Source organism: Rhinichthys klamathensis, unplaced genomic scaffold (assembly GCF_029890125.1).
Source record: "Rhinichthys klamathensis goyatoka isolate OS25496 unplaced genomic scaffold, OSU_Roscu_1.1 h1tg000196l_1, whole genome shotgun sequence".
In the NCBI taxonomy this organism is placed as follows: domain Eukaryota; kingdom Metazoa; phylum Chordata; class Actinopteri; order Cypriniformes; family Leuciscidae; genus Rhinichthys; species Rhinichthys klamathensis.
Window position 1 is genome coordinate 6,798,030 of NW_026606722.1, and position 19,268 is coordinate 6,817,297.

The window sequence follows — 19,268 nt, forward strand, 5'->3', positions numbered from 1 at the left end:
TTGATTTTTAAAACCATTCAGTCAATACGATATGCCAGTGTTTACTCCACACCCCCATCTACTCTGTCGCTACTGAATCTGCCCCATGGTAAAATATTTTGTAGTCCAAATTTAATGTAATGATATTAAAATGGTGTATACTACGTTATAAATACAAGAAAGGTAATCTTTTCATTGAGTTTTCTTTCTCAGACTGCAAATGACTCTTGTTCTTTTTAGGTAATCATAAACTTACAGTGTGACCAGTGTAGTATGATTCAGAAATAAATGACTCTTATGAACCAGTTATTTTTAGTGAATCAAAAAAATAAATAAATAGGGCAACCACTGCAGTCTGACTCGGAAACAAATTACTCTTATGATCCAGTTCACTTTAGTGAAGCAGAAACATTCAGAACAAACAGTGGAGTCCATTTCATGAACAAATGACTCGTATGAACCGGTTCTTTCTAATGAATTAAAAACGTTCAGCGCAACCAGTGTAGTCATTTTTATGAACAAATACATTTTATAAACTGGTTCTCTTTAATGGATCAAAATGTGCAGTCTGATTTACAAAAAAAATGACTCATATGAACCGGTTCTCTTTAGTGAATCAACAACATTCAGTGCAACCAGTGTAATCCGTTTCATAAACCAATGTCTCTTATGAGCCGGTTCTTTTTAATGAATCAAAAACATTCAGCGCAACCATTTTTACGAATACATGACTCATACACTCTAAAAAATGCTGGGTTGTAACCCAATTTGGGGTCAAATATGGACAAACCCAAATGTTGGATTAAAAATGTAATTTAAAAATGTGACCCAGCGTCTGGGTTTGTCCATATTTGACCCAAAGTTTGTTTATCATCCTTTTTTAAATGAACCGGCACTCTTTAGTGAATCATCATTCAGTGCAACCAGTTTTATGAACCTTTTATGACTCTTTATAAGCTGATCCTTTTAATGTATCATTCAAAAAGGTTCACGAAAACTCACCACTTACTTCCAGTGATGGAACGTTTTAATATATTGCAGGATGAATAAAATTGCTTGTGAATCCGAATGTGTACTTGACACTAATGCTTTCTCTCCATATTTCTATCACACTATATTAACACCAGGACTTTGTTTTTATTCATGTCTGTCACTAATTGAAGGCTTTTAGGCCCATCTAACCTTCAGTTTTGTGTCTGTGTGGCCTTTTTGTCTGTATGTGACAAAAACATGTGTGCAAAAACATCTCATTTTGTGTGAAATGGGGACAGGTGAAGGTGAGACGAGACGCGGGATGAGGTGTGAGAGCGGGCCAGGACCCCAGACTAGCCAACGTGTGTGTGTGTGTGTGTGAGGCTCCTGGCATGGTCCCTGTCAGCAGGAGTCTGATGTCTGTCTACTCATGTGTGGAGCACTCATCATGGGCAATTAAGGCCGAGCAGGGGGCCTGGCCTTCCCTCTCATGTCCTTGAAGAAAGAAAGTAAAAGGGGGCAGGGAGAGTGATGGGGTGGAGCGACGTAGAAGGAGGGGTGGGAATTTTACCGGTAGTTTCTTGGAGAAGAGGAAGTTGAGCGATATGCCTCCAACCTTACAGTAGGACAACAAAAGCCTGTCCAGGATCCGTAATGTCTCGGTTTTTCTCCCCTCTGGTGCTTAAATAGATTCTCTCCACAGGGTGATAATCACCATTCATTATTCACACTTCAGATGGCCATTAAAAGTCAATCTCGAAAACCTTGGAAAATGGCCCCAGCTATGGGACAACATGGTGTTGTCTTTGATATTGTGTTGTAATTTAGCACAAATTGATATTCCTCTTCAGTGCTACTCGTATAAGATAAGAGGGTTTCGTGAAAACACAATCCCTTTGGCTTGTAATTGATGATTTATTAATTTCATGTTCTGCCAGAGCTGGAATGAATAATCTCTTAATATTTAATTTGTCATGCCTGTGCACATGCCAGGAACATGGAGAAGTGTAAAAGATGGATTTGCGCAGTAGAAAGATGATTATGACCCTTCTCACGAGGATGTTTTAATAATAATTAAGTGCACTGCAGATTTTTAAATGATGAATAGTTGGTGTTTTCCTAGTGTCAGTGTTCTTGTCGGATGATAACAAGACCTACTTTTTGGGTTCACTTTAACGCACAGCGCTAAACGCATTTAGAATAGAGGGTGTTTTCATTATTTTCTATTTACATGCAAGAAAGTGGGATAGCAGACTTGAGACGGCGCATACTCCCCCTGGAAAATAGCGAGAGTGCTTAGCAGAATCAAAACACAACAAAAAATGTTTTATAACACATGAAAGCAAAACAAGTTATGTTCAAGATCAGGCTTGGGGCAGTTCTCTCATGCTTAATTGAAACACTTATTGTATGTCTGTTTAGATTTTTTTTAACCAGCGTTCAAACTGAGGGAACACTCAAAAGTTTGGGGAAACGATGCTTTAAATTAATCAAAAGTAACAGTAAAGATTTTTTAAAATAATGTTACAAAAAATTAATTTCAAATAAATGTACTTATGAAATTTATATTCATCACAGAATCCTGAGAAAAAAATGTATCAGGGTTTCCACAAAAATATTAACCATTCATAATAATAAGGAACATTTCTTGAGCAGCAAATTCCAATGATTTCTGAAGGATCATGTGACTGAAGACTGGAGTAAGTCAGGTTTGCCATCACGGGAATAAATTACATTTAAAATATATTCAAATAGAAAAGAGTTATTTCAAATTGAAATAATATTTTGCAGTTTAACAGGTTTTACTTATAATCAAATAAATGTAGTGTTGATAAGCATGAGGGACTTCTTTCAGAAACATTTACTAATCTGACCGACCCAAACGTTTTGAATGGTATGTAAATTTTATGAATTATTTCCTCTTAATTCATCTTTAGTTCTGAAAATATAGGAGAAAGAAAATTACTGGTTGTCAAGTTTAGTTGCAATTTAACTTTTCAAATAAAATATTGTTTTACAGTATATATTGTGCATAAACATGACAAACATTAAGTAGGACTAAATGGATCAATGTCTTTGTATGGGAAAATGTATTTATTTTATTTTATTTTATTTTATTTTATTTTATTTTATTTTATTTTATTTTATTTTATTTTATTTTATTTTATTTTATTTTATTTTATTTTACAGTTCAATATAGTTTAGATACGTGTGCCCCCATTCTTGTAACCCACATTTGAAATAGCTGCTTATAATCCACAAAAGACCTCAGAGGTAATATCACACGTGGTGTGGTGTCATTCGGGGGAGCAGGAGCCTCCTGCTGTCGGTAGGTTTCTCCCAGCTGATGGTTGTAGCCTGGGGAGATTAACCTATATCTGTTATTGCTAACCCTCATGCACCTCATCGTTGCAATTGTATTTACTCATTAGGCATTATAGAAACAATGCGGAAGAGTTAATTATAAAGCGAGCAGCTTGCGTTCTGCCTTCTCTGACCCAGTTCTCTTTCCTTCTCTCTCCTCCTCCCTCCCTCTTTTCCTTCCTCTTCCTTGTCTCTCTCCTGGTTAATGAGCGCACTTCATGCTATGAAATGGTTGCATGATTATTTTCACATGATTCTGACTGTGTCGTGATGAAAAGGCAATTTCTTCCTTTTGTGTGCTCGTTCGTTCTGTAAACGCCAGGACTCTGGTTTGATTTCTCCGCTTTTCATCCCGAGAAATGTGAGAATGTGTTTGTAATAAGGCTTTGCTGCACCAAATGGAGGTCGTAATGCAGTGGGAATGATAATAGTGGTCAACCTAGGTCATAGCATTCCTCTTAGATGGCTAAAGAACTCGCTGTGACCTGTCGAAAAGTGTTTGGCTGACCAATGAGATGATGTCCACACCTGCCGTTTCATACTTAACGACTCGTCTACTTTGCCATACCTTCCTCCTGTCTCATGACTCCTGGCTTTGCTTGCCTTTAATAATGAATTCTCGAATGGGTGTGATCAGGGCTGATATTGCATTCTAATGAAAGGCCAGGAGAAATTCTCAAAGCTTGGAGTAATAGGTGACTTGACAGGCTTGTTATGTAACACATGGATTGTGGGAGGCAGGGGGAAGCGTATTCTTGTGATGTAATGTGATATGAATATAGGTACATATGGAATATGAAATGATAAGGAATATCAGTAGCAGCTGTGGGACATCACTGTCTTTAACTGCTGGTCTAAGATCAGTTTCTCCACTTTAAATCCAAAACTTAGAAGGGAAGAACTGACTCTAGTGGAGTTTTGTTTTGTTGCATGTATGCACAGAAAAAAAAAAAATGTTTTATGTTTCTTAATATGCATCTACCCTGACCTAACCTGCTCATAAACCAACTCTGGTAAAACAGAATCCAGAAATCTTGGATTTTTATATTTGGGGCCTGTACCAACTATTGTTGTTGCACAAACTCAGAGTTATGGGATTAGTTTCAAGTTGACAAAACCAAAACCATCCAATCAAGCCTTGTTGGTACAATGATGATGATGATCAACTTTCTCTGTCAACTCAGGCATTGATCCTGAGTATTGAGTGTGTTGCACATGAAAGTGACATCGGTGGCGAACAGCCAATCGCATACTTTGAAACACTGTGATTCACTTCTCGCGATTCAATTTTCACTTCTGGCCGAAGATTAAGAAAATTAAGTATATAAATGTCTTGCTTCATCAGTGCAAATGAAAGTTATGAAATTAGTTTATGTAGTTGATAATATACTGTAGGTAAAAGAGACTTGAAGATGTAAGCTCCCATGTAGTCATTTTTAAATCTTTATCTATCGATTCCAAATCTTATTTACATTACATATTATCGGTATAAATTTATATTCATTTAAACTAAAGGCTTAATAGTAATTGTTAAACTAAAATAATATATTTATAATAAATAATCGTCACTAAAAGCCAGGCGATTTTGTCTTTAAAAATCTGTTATGTAGTGACCTTTATATAGTGAGCAAGAGAATCCGAGGGAGTAACTTTATTGCGTCAGAAATGTTATTGCTCACAGCTTATTGGTCCAATTTTGGTTTGAGATCTCTTACCCAGAACAGAACCAAACTACTTTCATGGTGCCTAAAACCCATTGGCACAAACCAAACTGAAACATACCTGGCTAGCCACCTATGGCTTCATGAACATGTACAGTTCCAGATTAAGAAAAATAAGAATAAACAACGCTATCTCACGACCAATTCGTACGAATTCGTACGATTTGTCTAAACCCACGTGATGGGTAGGTTTAGGGGCGGGGTCAGGGGTAGGTCATTCGTACGAATTCATACGAATTTGGTAACTCGTAAAATATGTACGAATTAGCAAAAATCGTACGAATTTGTACGAGTGAGATCGTATGAATTAGTACGAATTAGCCACCTTGTAAAATTCGTTCGAATTGCCGTGAGATCAGGCTGGAATTAGAACAATCAGAGGGGAACCGACCTCCACCTAGTTGGTTCATGATAACACTTTATTATTATCATTATAACACGTTTTCCCTTTATTTCTTGCAGGTATTTTACCCACCACTTTTGAGTTTTATTATGGAAACCAGATGTGGAGAAGCAGTGGTGAGTATCATTAAATATCTGTTTGGTATCTGACCATTTACTCTGCGAATCAGTTTTTTGTATTATGTTTCTTGCATCCCTGGATATAAACTCAACAAAGATAATCTTTATGTAAGCTTATGTGTCTGCATTTTGATACTGTCCACTGCTGTGACATTTCGTTTGCATTTGCTCAGACTGTATTTGTTCTATATTACACATGCCAAATAAAACTGAATCGAAGTCAGAGTTGGATGACACCTCACACCTTTGTGTGTTTGGGATCTCAGTTAAATATTGGCTCAGTGCTAGTTGTCTTAGGGGGTATTTCTGTCTGTGACCTCTAGTGATGTGTAACTGACCTCAGACTGCGACTCATAAGGTCAAGTGAGCTAAACGTATGTTTTCTCACACGGAGAGCGCTGACTTACAGTTCACGTCACTGCACGTATAGTGTAATAGTTGCCATAAGGAGTGCAGAAATGACAAGGTAAATGTGCTCATCGATCAGAATGGACTCTTTTGAGATGTGTTTGGTGGTACTTCAAATCATACCTCAAATATACAGTCTACAAGTCTGAGACTACTTTCTTTTGTGCACTCTTTTCTAATTAAACAGTGTTTTTCAGGATAACAGTTTAACCCTTAAATGCATGAATGTTTCTCCAGTCATTATTACATATTTGGGTCTTTAGCACCCTGCATATATGGCTCTCTTACTGCCGTAATAGTTTAAAACTCTCCTGATATTTTAATAACAATTACAATAAAATAACATTAAGCATAATTTTGTTACCTTTTGACAAACAAGGTCAGTGTCACAAATTAGTTTAGATTTATAAACATTTAGATTCAAAAAAGGATGAACAGCAAAGACATCTCCCCACAGCCCGTTTAACTTATCATGACAGTATATTATTATAATACAGTATTATTATTATTATACAGTATTTACCAAGATGCCAATGCTATGTAAGAAAGTTATTCTGGTGCAATGAGACTGTAGATGAACTCCGGAACGCATTGCCTTCACAAGTTTTGTTCTTTGGTTGAATAAAATACCAAAGAAAAGTCTACCAATAACTGGCAGCCGCATGAGTTTTAATAAAGCCATTTGAACTGTAAGTTGATGCAAGGAGGAAATTCATCTTGTATGCCGCTAGATGTAGAGGCTGGAAACTTTGATTTAGATTTGTACTCTTCCAGAATTATCCTTCTCCTACATAATACAGTCGTCTTCTCACCCACTCACTCCTGTGGCATATGGCATGCTTGTTAGTCTCATGCGTCTCCAGTGGGTGTCATGAACCCATAACACCAAGATTGTGCTGTTTATAATAGAACTTTGAGCTACCAAATGTTAGAATTATTTCGATTTTACACTATTATTTATTTATGTATTTATTTGTTTTGCTCTGGATACATATGGAACAATCGCTCCGATCACATTGCATGAATTACGTTGTTTATTCAGCGCTGACGTTCTGTTTTCATTGCTATCGCTTGGCAAAGTGAGACTTGATCTAAGACACGTTTTCTTACAATAGAGACCCTTACAAGTTGTGAAGATTATGAAAAAATATGTCTCATGGTCTATTCATCATACTGTCAAAGACATGGAATTTTAGAAGTAGTTGACAGTATCATAAAAGATGTGAACTCATGTGAACCGAGTTTAGATGAGCTTTGTAGCTGAGACAATGCAACATGTCAGCCTAGCATGGGAAACGTCTATATCACGTCTGTGTTTAGGAGGAGATGAAGAGTCTCTCGGGTCTTCCCCCCCATTAAGTAATGCCACTTAAAGAAAAGAAATAGCATATCAGTGTAGAAAGGTGCTGTGAAAACAGATTCTTCTGCTCCTCTACATAGAACAACTCCACTGCCATGTAGTGCTGAGCAGCTTTACTGTGCTTTTCTAGCGCTGAAGTGATGCAACTTTATGCTGGAAGAAATTCGACTTTATTCGCCATGTGTACTGATGCAGTTCTGTGGATACACAGTTGTGTATGTTCATGCGAGAGGCTGTTCATACTGTATGTGTGTCAGTTTGCTTGGACTCAATGTTAAACCACAATTTCTCTTTTGTCCAAATTGAATCATCAATTTTTTTTAAAGCACTAAAAATACATACACTCACCCACACACAAAAAACGAAACCTCTTGTTATAGGATATAGAATGTTTTAATATGCTGAATTAAAATTAATGTATATACACAAAAGTTTGGGCAAAGTAAAAAAAAAATAAGAATCTATTTTTATTAAAAATAAATACATAAATAAAAATGATTGGTTGTAGCAAGAACGTGCTGCGATTGGCCAGCTCAATGTGGCCGTTATCTGATTGGCTGATTGGCTTGAGTAAACGGAATCCACTTATTTGTGGATTTGTCTGCACGTCGTCGACGCTAGAAGTGTTTCAAAATCCACAGGTGCGTGAGGGGATTTACAAATGCACAGAAAGCGGTTTACAAATAAATGCCAGGCAGAGTTGTGTTTGTAAAATAATAAAACATTTCATTTGCAAATCTCATTTTATTTATCTGTGAATTTTATACATTTTTTGTGGAACTCTTTACATTTATTTGTGGATCTTAATCGATTTATTTGTGGATTTGATACATTTTTGTGAATCTCTTTACATTTATTTGTGAATATGAATCTATTTATTTGGAATAATGCAACAATTCTAACCCCATAGTTATAAACTACAGCCTTTTCCTTTACTTTACCGTAGACACTTTTATATGCCATTGACCCATGTATCACTGACACTTTTCAGTGGGTGTGTGTGTGTCCAGCGTTGTACTCCTGTGCTGGGAGTTGCTGATAGGTTTGTCCCCTCTTTCATCTCTCTTCAGTAAGGCAGAGAGCCCCTTAGCTGTCAACAACCTCTCCATAATATCATCCCTATAGTTCCTGCACACATACAGCCTGGAAACAAGTCAAAAAAGTAGTCCAGGCATCATAACTGATCAGTGCATAACACATGTAACCTTCAGCTTCCCAACCAGAGCTAAAAACACACCAAGAGTGGCATAAAAAGCCAAGCGTAGGTGTGGTAGTGTGTCCCATCCTGTTTCCTGTTGTTCATTACATCCATCCATCATAGAGAGGCCTCTGAACTCCTCCTTGACCACTGTTCAAAGCTCTCCACGCCTTCACAGACTGATTTACTATGACAAATGAGCTCTCAACCCCAGGAAGGTTAGCTGGTATGTGCATGCACACGCATTTAAACAAGCTTCTAGCTGGTCAAGGGGTAAAATAATCCGCTTTGCTCAGAAAAGAATGACCGAAAAAATTCACCTCCAGATGCCAAATCAATTGGTGCGTTGCACTGTAATAAAGCACAGGGGAGGAGAGCGGGAAGGTTAAGACGTCATTCGGCTTTACTCGTCCTTCTCATATCACGTCTGATGGGAATGCGCCGCTAAAGATGCATGCATCGGAATGTGCTCATTGACGCCATAACGAATTTTTTTTTTTTTTTTATGTTAGACACAGGCAGAAACTGTTTTTTCATGCATCTGTCAATTTTGAGTTTTGGGCTTTTCATAAAGTTTTTTTTTTTTCAGACTAGCTGAACGAAAACATCCAAAATACGCTTTGAACTGTATCTTTTAGAGCACTTTATCTATTTGCGTCTCTAGATTTCAATTTCAGTGTATATCTTTAAAGGCTGTTTTCTCAAAATGAGTTTTTCCTCCTATTGAGCCAGAAATCTCCCCTTCAGTACAGCACTTGTACACCAAACTTTACAGTTTTATTCTTATCTTTATGCTGAAGGTTTTTTACTGAGGGGTTTGTTCATATATCATTTTCTTAATTTCTTACAACATTTTATTCCTAAAAAAATGGTGATTTTTATTTTTGGCTGTTGACACTATTTTCTGATTTGTGGAGTAATAAATAGAGAGATCCAATATATATATAAATATATATATGTAACGGTTCACAAAATTCACGGTTCGGTTCGATACGATACACTTGTGTCACGGTTCGGTTCGGTACGATTCGGTACGTTTCCGATACAGCAAAAAGAAAGAAATGCCAGAGAAATTTCCTTGATTTAATCTTTTTCATTATATTTTTATTAAAACTAACATCATAAAGTATGATATTTTTTAACTTTGAGCAATGATGGAGCTATACTTGACTTTTCTTAGGAGCTTATAAAACAAAACAGCTCCTTGGACAAAATTAAATGTAATATTGTAGTAGTTATAAACAAAGGTTTATTTTAGTTCAGATTAACATTTAAGGGCAGCAATTGTATTCATAATGTCAAAATAAAACCGACGTGATGTTACTTGAAAGCATTATAGCCTACTATTCCTGCCAAACTTCCATGGTTACAGTTAGTAGTGTTACTACAGTAAACCCATGGTGAATGTTGCTGATCTGTGGACACTGGATAGTTAATTCATGGCACAATGTTTCTTCCTGGTTTCCACGTCAGCGCTGTTTGATCCGTTAATAACGGAGAAATGCGAATGTTTCTCACTAGATCTTGCAGCGATGTTATTACTTCAGTGGCGAATTCAAATGCTTTCTTTACTGGATTTGGCTGTGTAGTAACAGTGCTGATGATTAAGATCGGCTCGCGCTGTATTTGTCCAAACTGATAAACGGTCCTTCAACCACACAATAACGAGTGGTTTCGTTCCGCTTACATTACATTTGCCATTTGATGTTGGGCAATGTTGTGGTCACGCACATTATGAGCGCGCTTGCCACGCGTGACGCGCCTTCATTTGAAATAACGAAATTTTGGTCGGCAGGAAAAATGGTCCAACGAACCGTTCGGTTCAAAAATGCGTACCGAAAACCGAACCGAAAGCCTCGTACCGAACGGTTCAATACGAATACGTGTATCGTTACACCCCTAATATATATATATATATATATATATACTGTATATTAGAGTTGCTGATAGGCTCACACACACACACACACACACACACACATATACACTCACCTAAAAGATTATTAGGAACACCTGTTCAATGTCTCATTAATGCAATTATCTAATCAACCAATCACATGGCAGTTGCTTCAATGCATTTAGGGGTGTGGTCCTGGTCAAGACAATCTCCTGAACTCCAAACTGAATGTCAGAATGGGAAAGAAAGGTGATTTAAGCAATTTTGACATGGCATGGTTGTTGGTGCCAGACGGGCCGGTCTGAGTATTTCACAATCTGCTCAGTTACTGGGATTTTCACGCACAACCATTTCTAGGGTTTACAAAGAATGGTGTGAAAAGGGAAAAACATCCAGTATGCGGCAGTCCTGTGGGCGAAAATGCCTTGTTGATGCTAGAGGTCAGAGGAGAATGGGCCGACTGATTCAAGCTGATAGAAGAGCAACTATAGACTGAAATAACCACTCGTTACAACCGAGGTATGCAGCAAAGCATTTGTGAAGCCACAACACGCACAACCTTGAGGCGGATGGGCTACAACAGCAGAAGACCCCACCGGGTACCACTCATCTCCACTACAAATAGGAAAAAGAGGCTACAATTTGCAAGAGCTCACCAAAATTGGACAGTTAAAGACTGGAAAAATGTTGCCTGGTCTGATGAGTCTCGATTTCTGTTGAAACATTCAGATGGTAGAGTCAGAATTTGGCGTAAACAGAATGAGAACATGGATCCACCATGCCTTGTTACCACTGTGCAGGCTGGTGGTGGTGGTGTAATGGTGTGGGGGATGTTTTCTTGGCACACTTTAGGCCCCTTAGTGCCAATTGGGCATCGTTTAAATGCCACGGCCTACCTGAGCATTGTTTCTGACCATGTCCATCCCTTTATGACCACCATGTACCCATCCTCTGATGGCTCCTTCCAGCAGGATAATGCACCATGTCACAAAGCTTGAATCATTTCAAATTGGTTTCTTGAACATGACAATGAGTTCACTTTACTAAAATGGCCCCCACAGTCACCAGATCTCAACCCAATAGAGCATCTTTGGGATGTGGTGGAACGGGAGCTTCGTGCCCTGGATGTGCATCCCACAAATCTCCATCAACTGCAAGATGCTATCCTATCAATATGGGCCAACATTTCTAAAGAATGCTTTCAGCACCTTGTTGAATCAATGCCACGTAGAATTAAGGCAGTTCTGAAGGCGAAAGGGGGTCAAACACAGTATTAGTATGGTGTTCCTAATAATCCTTTAGGTGAGTGTATATTATACACTCACCTAAAGGATTATTAGGAACACCATACATATATATATATATATATATAATAAACAAGAATTTTAAACCTGACTTTCTTTTCTTCTTTTTTCGAGATTTTTGTTATAGAAATGTATGCAAATTAGTGCATATTTAATTAGATAGCACCTCATTTGCATATTTAAACATAACATTTCAGAAAGCTTGTAATACAAATTTGTTTTGCAATTATCAATTTAATCAATCAACTGGTAAAGTATGGTGATATCTATTAGTTATTTTTTTTTTACCCAATTCACCTTGTCTTGCCTTAATTGTGAAATTCACTCACAATTTCTGAGTGCAAATTGTTAATACACCATTTTTCTCCCATTGAGTCTTCTGGAGCAACATTCATATTTGTCTCGAAATGATCAGTATGAGGGCGCCAAAGAAGATCATTACCCTTGAGAACGAATCCTGTTTGTTTATTCCTGCCAAGTTCTTTAGCTCAAGGAGAGTTGACAGGTCAGAATCACATGAAGTGCGCTGCATGGAGCGACGTGTATTGCCTGGGTGATCGAATTTTAGGATTGTGCTTATATCGATTCTTTTACTGCCTTTCTGAGCTTAAGCGGTTTTCTTGAATGTGGTCTGGCCCGGTGTATCTGTCACAGCCTATAGAACATTCTCTGGTCCCTTTTAATATATGATGGCCTGATTTTATTCCTTATCTCTTATACGTTTAGGGAGGGATGGCGGGAAGACAGTGGGAGGATGGGCTGCTATATGGTTGGATGGCGGAGAGGGGGAGGGGTGCGCTGGATTAAAATCTTGGTTGAAAACATCCGCATTAAAAAACAGAGGCAATGAAATAAACATCCCACCACCAAATGAGAAGGCAAGTAGAGAGAGAGAGAGAGAGAGAGAGAGAGAGAGAGAGAGAGAGAGAGAGAGAGAGAGAGAGAGAGAGAGAGAGAGAGAGAGAGAGAGAGAGAGAGAGAAAATGCTCTAAAAGATGAGCAGAAATAGGGAAAAGTGAGTGAGAGTGAAGTGAAATGAACTGAAAACAGGACATTGACTCTGTGGTGGGGAAAAAAAAACTGGTGATGAGATTCTGGCAACAAAATGAGTTTAGAACAACAAACTTCTCCACCAAACCACAAAAAAAGAGTGAGATAAAGAGAGAAAAGGTAATAGTAATTGTAGTACATATTTCATGATCTGAAAAGAGACACATATCCACATACAAAACAAACAGACAAAACATAATGCCAGAACAGAGGCTTTTCCAGCTGTTTTTGATGACTGAATACGATTTTTAAAACTCATTTTAAAGAGATTGCGTTTAAAGTACAATCTTTCAGATTTTCAGAGATTTTACTCACTGTGGAAATATCCATGGTTTATCCACGACTTTTTAAGATTTTATTGATTTCCATCCGTGACTTTTCCAGTCTTGGAAAACAGAATTTTTAAAGTTTCCTGATGTTTCCAGGGTTTTCTACACTCCAAAAACGCATAGAGTATTTTTGATGTGTATCTTTTTCTTGTTTGCCATTAAAAAAAGGCTATAGACGCCCTTGAATGCAAGATTACATTTCCTGGTTTGCATGAAAGCATGAGATGTTAAGAATGATTTCAGGTAGTTTTTATATATATATATATATTTTTAATTGAAATTTAAATGCAATTTATTGCTGTGATGCAAAGCTGAATTTTCAGCATCATTACAGTCTTCAGTGTCACATGATCCTTCAGAAATCACTCTACATTTCTTATTATTATCAATGTTGAAAATGGGTGTGATGTTTACTATTTTTTTGTGTAAACCTTTTACTTTTTTTAAGGAATCTTTAACGAAAGTTAAAAAGAATAAGAATAACATTTATTTGAAGTAACAATTTAAAAGTTCCACTATCTGATCAATTTAATGACTCCAAACTTTTAAGTAGTAGTGTATATTATATAATAATTTTACTGGAGAAGACAAAGATATACTGCTTAAGAATGTTTTTTTTTGTGTGTGTGTGTGCAGTTTATTTTATTTTTAATACAGTTATCCCCCCAAAAATTCTCCTCATGAGAACAGACAGAGATGTGCTTCCCCTGCAACACATGACCCTGATCTACGGTGATCTACTTTTGACATTTACTTCAGAAAACCAGCAAATCATGGCAAATGTTAAAACCGATTTAATAAAAGATTATAAAATAGTGCAGTCAAAAATAAAATGCTCCATCTTCCCCGGATAGAGGGAGAAAAAGATAGAAAGAGGAAGACAGAGGGGAAGCGATAAAGGACTGAGAGCCTATGATAACACTACATTTGTAATGTACTTTCAGCTTTGCTGTTGACAGTGAATAAGGAATAACCAACATTAGCACATGTACAAGGTCGGACTACAGTAGAAAAGAGAAGACTAATTCAACTTAAACAAATCCAAGTCTTTATTTTCTCATTTCCAGCATTTCAAACTTTATATTACAGAGACCCATAATCTATTGCAATGAGCTGCCAAATGGAGATTGGTCAAAGAGGTTGCATTGCTTCACTGCAGTAAAAGCTTCTTCCTAAACAGTGCTGTGAATATTTCTAGAGTTTCATCAAAATTCCTTGGAATGACCATGATACAATGTTTGAGTCCACATACGAATGTTTTGAATCAGTGTGGAGCCAGATATTGCCTGGTCCCGTTTACAATGATTGAGAGTGAAAAGGGCGTAGTGCACTTGGCAGCCCCTAACTGAGAAGAGGATGGAATTAAAATCAATACTCTGCATGATGAGGTGACTCAGAAGGTTAAAATAGAACTCGCAACTCTCCAATGGCCACTGCGTAGCTGCTTTAAGATTATTAGCTGTCATCGACAGATGATCTAGTCGTGGGTGTAGATTTAAGTATAGGGATGGTGTTACCAACTTTCAGGAAATCAGAGAATTGGGAAGTTTCCTTTAAACAACCAGAGGTGCGTTTCCTGTACAAAGACGTAACTCGCTGCTTTACCGTACGATGCAGCGTAGAAGAAATCAATAGTGACGACCGTTTCCTGAAACCGTATTATGGTTAAGCCTGGAGCCGAATGGATTACTTTTATGATGGATGGATGCTTTTTGGGGCTTCAAAATGTAAGGTACCATTCACTCCCATTATAAAGCTTGGAAGAGCCAGGATAGTTTTTAATATAACTCCGATTGTGTTTGGCTGAAATAAGAAAGTCGTATACACCTGATGGCTTGAGGGATAGTAAATTATGGGATAATTTTCATTTTTGGGTGAAATAACCCTTTAAGTTTGAGGTGGTTGTTTTTTCGTGCCCCCTGGGCACCTGTTCTATACACTCTCTTGCTGATGCACAGTTGAAGCGAACATGTTTTTTTTTTTTTTTTTCGGTTTCAGCAAATAACTTGATGTTAATTTCTCTGCCATCATCAATCCCCCTACACATCTTCTTCTTTATATTCTTTTGCACATCTTAGCTTTTTGGCGTTGAAAACTCTCGCTCGCCCCTCCCACTCCTTGCGTTTTCCCCTGAAACCAAGAAACCAGGACAGCTCGGCGCTCGACGGGTTAACGCGCACTCGCGCTCGTGATTGGCTGCGGGAGCGGCGCTTTTAGAGAGAGGTAACCAGGCAACTTCAGCTGGAACAGCGGAGAGAAAGAACAGGGTAAAGGGGAAAAGAAGCGCAAAAATCCCATCAGTTTTGGTGTGCGATAGAAAGGATGTAGTCCAGGTCTGTGGCTGTATGTCCCCGGCATGGGAAAGTGGATTACTGCTCTTCTGCAGACGGTAGAGACTGGATACGGAGTGATTGCGCGTGGATTTTTATAATGAGAAGTATGGGATCTGAACGCACCAGTTTAAAGGTAAGAGGGTTTGTCTTAAGGATTTATTCGTGATGACACATGAAAGAAAGAAAAATAAAACGGCGTCGGTGCTGTTGCAATGAAACTTGTCCATGTGGAACATGAGGACATCTGCCTGCGCTTCGGTGATGGAGTTATGTCGGTTGATTGTATTCACGCATCTAAAGCAATTGGAGAGATATGACTAAACAGTTATCCCACATTTGATTTGCGAGGAAATGAGCCGAACCAACTGCCACCAGTTGACGGTGATCATGCGTCCACGCGCGTGTGGAGAGGAGCGGCGTTTGCTGCATTGACATCCAGGTTCTGCCCTGCTCGAGAGCGATTGATCAACTGAGATTTACTACAACGCTCCGTATTTAACACCTTTTCCATTCACTGCGGAGCAGAGAGGTCTTGTAGCTATACACTCAATAAGTGCTATATGCGCGCACTAAATTGAAACTGCAGTGAAAGATATGTTCACTATTCCGCACGGGTTAAAACGCATGAGGAGCCTAGTTCAAGACGAGGTAGCGTGGACTTTCCATGTATTCAAACGTGTTACGAGTAAAGAAAAGTGTAGATTTTGTTTGTTTGGTTCAGGCAGGATGATCGGTCCGCAGGGGCTCCGCGGCAGCAGAATCCCGCATTAATCGTACTGCCCTGTGTGTGTGTGTGCGTGCGCGCGCGCTCCTGTGCGTGTGACAGGGAACCACCGTCCGGGCGGCGAGAATTCGTTACTCGCACTCTAAGAATCTGTCAACTGACTTGGGGCACCGGCGACCGCGTTAAACGCGTCTCTACGTGGCGTTTTATGAACGGTTGAGCTACAGGAATATGTTCCTTCAGTGTTTGAAGCGGTAGACACGGGAGCGCGTGAGGATGATGTGCTTTGCCAGAGAACATCCTTTTCTGACTGCCTGCGGACTGCTGCTTGTGGTCGCACTGAGAGGTGTAGTTTCAAAATGAAAAACGGTCCCCTCGACGTTTCTAAGTATAAAACGCTTGAAAAGACACCGAATCTCGTCGTGTTGCCTTCACGTGCGGTTCCACTAAGCGGAGCTCGGAAAGCGCCAGTGACTGGAATGTCCGAGAAAGACTTTACGATATAGTAAAACCTAAAATAACCTACATTGTGGTGACAAGCCAACGGTCTCCGCAAGGGAAACAAAAAACAGTTTAACCTAGGTTACTGTAATGTCTTGATGAACATAAACATGTGGAATGGTTTGTGTTAGCTTTGGGATTAAATGATAGCAAACACCATTACCTCGTCCTCGATTAAAACAACACAAGTCAATGAAAAGTAGCCTACTCATTATGACAGAAAACTATGTGTATTCATCATTTATCAAAGACTTGTGAAAAATCCTGTGTAAAAAAAATAGGGAACCTCACAAGTGTACAAAGCAGAGCATCCATCGAACTGTTGTCATCCTTAACCCATTTAACCAATTCAAATCACCCTTCGTTTTTTTTTTTTTTTTTGATGATAATTCTGACCCTTACAGGCTTCCATAATATTGATGGTTGCAAATTCACAGTCACAAAGGCGTATTTTGTTTCTTTTATATTTGTGTCTGAACTCATCCAGGTGTCAGGTGTTCATTGGCAGCCCCATTGTTTTTAGGTCAGTGGTTAACATGTCACCCATCTTTTTGTGTGGTTCAGCCATCAATTTGTGTTTATTTCCAGCTGAATTCTATTTCATTGTTGTGTTTTCAGGCATAACTATAAACAATTCACAATGGTAGACAGACAGACAGACAGATGATGGATGGATGGATGGAATAAAAGATAGATAGATAGATAGATAGATAGATAGATAGATAGATAGATAGATAGATAGATAGATAGATAGACGGATGGATGGCTGGATAAACATCAGATAGATAGATAGATAGATAGATAGATAGATAGATAGATAGATAGATAGATAGATAGATAGATAGATAGATAGACAGACAGACAGACAGACAGACAGACAGACATGATGGATGGATGGATGGAATAAAAGATAGATAGATAGATAGTCAGACAGAATAATAGATAGTCAGACAGACAGATAGATAGATAGATAGATAGATAGATAGATAGATAGATAGATAGATAGATAGATAGATAGATAGATCAAACGAGGATACATAAAAAAGGGGGAAAAAAGTTTTTTTTTTTTCTGCCATAATCAGGTCAGAGTCACTATGCCAACCTGTGCCAGATGGCTCATTCTCCCAGCTGCTCATATTACGTCACTGAACTGCTTATAGGTTGCCTTTACCGTGGTAAAGGTGGTCTGTTCAGTGCTCTGTGTGTATAGCAAGCCTTTCCTTTTCTGCCTGAATGGACCCAGCAGGAAACAGTGCATCTCCATGGAGACGCCACACAGAGTGTGGGAACCCTCAAAGCCAACATTGTTTTGCTCTCTCCTCTGTGTTCATTTATTCATTCTACAAGCTGGGTTTGTTTTGAGGTAATGTAGAACTCAGAGGTAGTAGGGTTCATATCAAGACATATCTCCTGGGAAACAGCATGTTTAAGCAAAATTAACAATAATGCATGTTAGTTTGGCCTGCATAAATTTAATGGCAAACCAAACCAGCTTGCTGTTCTATGTAAATGTCTGTTGAATTCCAGGATTGGTACTTATTTATGTAAAGATGTGAGGAATAATGGCCAGAATAGACCTTATTCAGAGCAGCGCCATGACCGGTATGAAAGCGAGGCTGTGAGGGATAGACTTACATTGTTTTCAGTGGCACCCGTTGTATAAAGCAAGCTGTATAAATCTCATAGATCACTTAACATTTTCCACAGCTCATGTTGTCTGGAGTTTTTTGTCTACTGAAATTTCGCTGAAAGATATTTTTGCAGTGTTTCGTCAGCAGCACAATCCAAAAACACATTAAGAAAAAGGTCAATCCTGCAGGACAAAAAAAATTTGGGATCATTATTTCTGAGTGCCACTACATTTAAAGTCCAAGTCGCACTTTAGTTTTCTGAGGTGTTTGTTGTAAAAGGAATTTAAGGGTGTTTTGGGTTGATGGCATTACACAAAATGGAGCAGCTTGTGTCTTCATCAGGTCAGTAGGTGTTGGGGATTCCTGAAGTAGAGCCGTTCCGTGGGGGATGTCCCTTCTCGGAAAGCTGTCCGGCATAGAGACGAGGCATCGACTGCCGTTCCTCGTCCTCAGTATTGATCCCTCTGTTCTGTGTGACATTATCTGCTCCTGCTAATTAGACCTCGGGAATGGGCTCACCCATCGGATGGCATCCGACACTGAGGACATGACACTGAGCCTGAGGGCACAGCTGCCACGCTTTTGGCTCAGACTTTTCCACATCAGAAGCTTTCCACTCAAAATTTAGGAGTAAAAGTGACAATTTAAATGCAAAGATGCCATTGCGTGAATGCATTGCATATATTCATTAGGGCTCGGTGTATTTTAGGTATCTCTAGGTGTTGTGTGTGAGACACTAGTGAGCTTCCTGTTGTCCTCTAAGGTAACATCCTAATAGGATCGCAAATTCGTAAGTGACCACAGACTAACTCACAATTGATTTCAATAGAGTTTTTCATGTTGCTCAACCAACATCACAACACTATAATAAGCATAAAATACATAAACACATGAATGTTGGGTAAGTGCACACTGAATTATTTTCCTCAATACATTTACTTTTTAAAAGCAATATTTCTCTCTAAAATAGCGTTG

General features: G+C 38.6%; 1 protein-coding gene across 1 annotated transcript in view; it reads left to right on the plus strand.

The window, feature by feature from the left end:
• The window catches only part of dab1a (DAB adaptor protein 1a), a 406,752-nt gene that overhangs the window by 226,069 nt on the left and 161,415 nt on the right, over positions 1–19,268 (plus strand). The window contains 1 exon segment of the mRNA XM_056262791.1: positions 5,499–5,555. The gene's annotated coding sequence lies outside the window, so the exon portion shown is untranslated.